The 4,878-nt window shown below is 43.0% G+C and overlaps 1 long non-coding RNA gene across 1 annotated transcript in view; it reads right to left on the minus strand.

Annotated features, from left to right (window-relative positions):
* Positions 1–410: 410 nt before the first annotated feature.
* Positions 411–4,878, minus strand: part of LOC140575244 (uncharacterized) — a 15,659-nt gene continuing 11,191 nt past the window's right edge. The window contains exons 2-3 of the long non-coding RNA XR_011980798.1: positions 1,602–1,758; positions 411–636 (exon numbers count right to left, since the gene is read on the minus strand). This is a non-coding gene — a long non-coding RNA (uncharacterized lncRNA). The remainder of the gene's footprint in view (positions 637–1,601; positions 1,759–4,878) is intronic.

The following is a 4,878-nucleotide window of genomic DNA, read 5'->3' on the forward strand; positions in this document are numbered from 1 at the left end:
CCTCTCTTCTTTTCTCTTCTCCTAATCTTTTTCTTTTCTCTCCTTTATTCTTCTCTTTTCTCCTCTATTATCTCTTCTTCTTCTTCCCTATTATTCTCTTCTCCTCTCATCTTCATTTTTTCTCAGCTCCTCTGGTTTTCTCACAAGGTGAAGTAACCTTCAAGGTGAAGGTGTGACTGACCCTGTGCTGCTGTTTAAGGCACTGGTCAGATCACACCTCAGTGTGGAGTTTGCACATTACAGGCTGCTGAATGATGTGCTGCAGCTTCAGACTGTATGGTGTGTTGGTGACGCTGTGTGTACAGTGGATGATGAAGAGTTGGCTGTTGGTGTGTAAGGTGTAAAGTGGCTTGGAGGTGTGGGATGTTTTTTGGTTTTAATGTAGAAGTCTCTTCTCCTCTCCTTCCTTCTCTCCCCATTTCTCCTCTCCTCTCACAGGCCCTGGTCTCTGCTGACCTTTTGAAGGGATTTTCCATTAATTTGCTTCATTCCTTTTCTCAATTAATTTCATTGCAGGTTCTGAAGACCCCACGGGCAAACTGGATGTGAGATTTTGATAATTGCCCATTTGGCCCAGAAAGGGGGAGGGGAGACTGTGTCAGCCATACAGACAGGTATAATTTCATCCCTGATTACCTTGTAAGAATGTTGATGAGAAGGGAATTGAAAAAGGTGGGTAAGTAGGTAAACACATATGCACCATGTCACAAACACACACACCTTTTTGTCCTGTCAGTATTTTATTATAAAAAATCTGACAAAACATTTCAAAAGCCAAATAAATTAATTAATAAATATTAAAACTTAAAAATTATTTGCGGAAGCATATCAGCCCCTGGTGCTCGGGAAGCACCAAGCTTAGACAAATGGAAAAAGCCCTAACTAGGACACAATTATCTCTTAATTTCACACAATTGGTTTCTGCTGTGAATCCACCTCCCAGCCAATTTCCTTGATTCCGTTGATTAGAAAACCCACTCCTGTCTCAGGATCAGCCTGCCTGAAGGAATGGTGTGAGAACCTTTCTTTCAGGCTACTGATGTACCACACACACCCAAAATCTCTCCTTAATTTAGTTATAGCAAACTCCAACCACTAGCTAGATCACCCTTATCACACAAAGACACTCACCCAGAGACAGAGATAGATAGATAGATAGATAGATAGATAGATAGATAGATAGATAGATAGATAGATAGGTAGATGAATGGATGGACAGACGGACGGACGGACAGACTGATAGGTAGATAGATAGACAGACAGACAGTTGGATGGATAGATACATAGATAGATAGAATAATAGATAGATAGATCGATAGATAGACAGGCAGACAGATATATAAGCAGATAGCCTGTTCACCTTCCATGTGGGTCAGTTATAGTAGATAGATAGATTGACAGACAGATATAGACAGATAGATAGACAGACAGACAGATAGAAGGTGCCAGTTGTCCAGCATTAAAATCTGTGATTAGGTCAGTGCTCTGACCACTGTCTGACAGAGCTGAAGATCATCACTGACTATAAAGTGTAACTTTGGTGGAGATTTGGAGAAGACTGACATCATCTGGAAGCCTCCAGAACCTTCCTAGCAAATCACCTCATCAGATACCAGGTGGGTCCGGAATGAGTCCGACATCGAGAGGTGATGTCATGCTGCGGCATGAGAAGGAAGACCGTTGGACCCAAAACGAGTGACATCATCCCATGGATCGGCGTGATGCATTTCTGTGGATGACCTAACTGTTGCAGGATGCCTGGGATGAATGGATGAATGAATGAGTGAATGGATAGACAGACAGACAGACAGACATACAGACAGACAGGCATATAGATAGCTAGATAGATAGACAGATGGGCAGATTGATAGACAGGTAGATATTTAGACAGAAAGAAATATAAAGACAGACAGACAGATAGCTAGACAGATGGGCAGATTAATAGAAAGACAGACATGTAGATAGACAGATGGTCAGATTGACAGACAGACATATTTAGACAAACAAAAAGACAGATAGACCAATGGTTGGACAGACAGACAGATTGATAGACAGACAGATTGACAAACAGAAAGATAGATAGACAGATGGTTAGACAGACAGCCATATAGATAGACAGATGGTTAGACAGACAGCCATATAGATAGACAGATGGTCAGATTGATAGACAGACAGATAGAGGGATAGACAGACAGATAGACAGATGGTTAGACAGACAGACAGATTAATAGACAGACAGAAAGATAGATAGACAGATGGTTAGACAGAAATGTAGATAGACAGATGGTTAGACAGACAGCCATATAGTTAGACAGATGATCAGATTGACAGACAGACAGGTAGATCGATAAACAGAGGTATAGATAGACAGATGGTTAGACAGACAGAGGGATAGACTGATAGACAGACAGATAGACAGATGGCCTCATCTGATCTCTTTGTAAAACTGTGTTTACTGCCTGCAGGCTTACTGGACACCTGTACTCACCTGCCTCTCTGTAAACACTTTCTCTCTGTTGTATGCACTCTTGCTTTGCCCTCCCCCCCGTTCTCAGCTTGTGTGTGTATCATGCGAGTGTGTGGCTGGTGGTATTCGTCGTATGTCAACACATCTCGTCTTTCCTGATCAGCTTGTTTGTAATCAGACACCGCAGAGCAATTCTCCGGCTGCACTCCGGCAGCTGGAACAATGCTCAATTACAGCCGTGTGCAAATCACACGTGCTTCCAGCTCTGTCTTCTTCTTTCATCGCTTGTGTCATTGAAGCTCCAGAGGTGTGTGTGAGTGTGTGTGACTGTGTGAGAAAGAGAAAGAGAGAGAGAGTGTGTGTATGTGTGTGTGCTCTTTTTGAAGTTGCCCCTGTTTCATCATTTCTGTCTTTCACTTCAGTGGTTGGACAATGTCATATCCACACACACACACACACACATCAGACTACTGATGCAGAAGAGAGTGAGGAAGAGAAACAGGGTGTATTACAGGGTTCACCTCTGTAGTGTCTGGATTGTGTAAATGCAGGAATTGTTCAGCAGTGTAAAGGTAGCAGGTGTGGAATAGTGTGCATGTAAATTTAGGTTTCACAAACTCCACAAAAAAACTCTATTACTTATCTATTATCTATCAGTTATTAATCATATTAATCATTAGGCATTAATTGACTCGTTAGGCCTTAACTGACTGACCAGCACTGATTAGTAACGTAACCTGAAACAGCCACGCTGGCAGAAGCGCATGCGGAGCTATGGTTAACCTGCTGTGTGCCTCCACGGCCACGAAGACGAAGGTGATCAGCAGTGTGGAATTGTGGGAGACTACTAGCTACAGTTTGCGTGTTGTGACAGCAACAAATCGGTTCGTTTGCATCACTGTGTGTTTGATAAAGACCCACCCCACCATGTGTGACCACTGGACTGCTCGATCGTCGATCGATCGGCACCGAGCGACTAGCTGACTGAAACTAGCTCTCTAATGAACTGAAGGTTAGACGACTAAAGGTAAAGGTGCACGTATTTGTCACTGTACTCTTAACCCATCTGTGGTAGTGAACACACACTCACACACTCACACACACTAGTGAACTAGAGGCATTGAGTACACACACACACACACCCCCAGAGCGGTGGGCAGCCAACTCCAGCACCCGGGGAGCAGAGAGGATAAAGGGCCTTGCCCAACAGTGGCAGCTTGCCGAGCCCGGGAATCGAACCCACAACCCTGTTATCAATAGCCCGGTGCTCTAACTGCTGACCCACCCCTGCCCCTGACTATTAGCTATTATTAGCTATTAGCTGTCAGTAGATCTTGCTGTGGAAGCAAGGCGGCCCATTTTTGTAGAACTAGAAGTGTTCTGCAAGAGTGAGCCAACGTTTGCATACAATGATGTGTATTTCAGCAGGAAGTGTAAAATAATGCAAGGAAGTGCATACCTGTGTGTGTGTGTGTGTGTGTGTGAGTGTGTGTGTGTGTAGATAAATGCATGCATATATCAGACATGGTGAGGTATTTACAACACTTTCTCTCCACATTACAATTCCACCATCCACACACACACACACACACACAGATACACTCATTAATGCACAGTAGCGATGCCCTTTGATTTACCCTTCCTCCTGAGCCGTCGTGAGTCACATGGTCAGAAACACAGATGACTCACAGCACAGTTACTGTGACAACGGTGGCCAGTGGACGTCAGTCAGAGCCATCGGTCATGAAGACACCCTCTATCGCTTGACCTTTTGACAGACAGCCTTTGATCAGAGTGAGCAAACGTGGCCCAAATGACTGATAGGGGCCCTCCAATGTATTAACTGAGTATTTTGGCAATTGTGTTAGAGCTGTGGGGCCCAGTGTAATAGCTTATTAATATAATCTTTTTAATTTTTTTGGTCAAAAAATGATTATAAGATTGATAAGTTTAGTTAAAATCTTAAAACTCTTCCTTTCCTGAGAAAAAGATTCTTCAAGCAAAAACATGCTTGGCATCTTTACGTCTGCCTCTGCCGAATTATGGAAACCAGATGGTATCAAAGCAATTGTGGTTCCCCAAACCTCACATGTGGATGTCAGATGCAAACATGCACTCACATATGTGCATATATATATGCAGTATATTATACAGTATAGTGCTGCTGTCCAATAAAAAACATGTACCTCCATTTTTGTCCGTTTTTAGTTTTCTCCATGGTTTGAACCCTGAAGCTGCTTCTGTACACTGTGTCAATAATTCTGGACGATGGACCAATAGAAATGCTCTAAAGGACTTGGAACAAGCTCTTATTTTACATAAACTTTCATTCAGAGTTAAGCCCATGACCATTTGTCTTCTCCTGTGAAGTCACCATTTTGGAGATACTTGTTTTTCATTGGACAGTGAGA

The sequence above is a fragment of the Salminus brasiliensis genome, chromosome 13 (genome assembly GCF_030463535.1).
Source record: "Salminus brasiliensis chromosome 13, fSalBra1.hap2, whole genome shotgun sequence".
In the NCBI taxonomy this organism is placed as follows: Eukaryota; Metazoa; Chordata; class Actinopteri; order Characiformes; family Bryconidae; genus Salminus; species Salminus brasiliensis.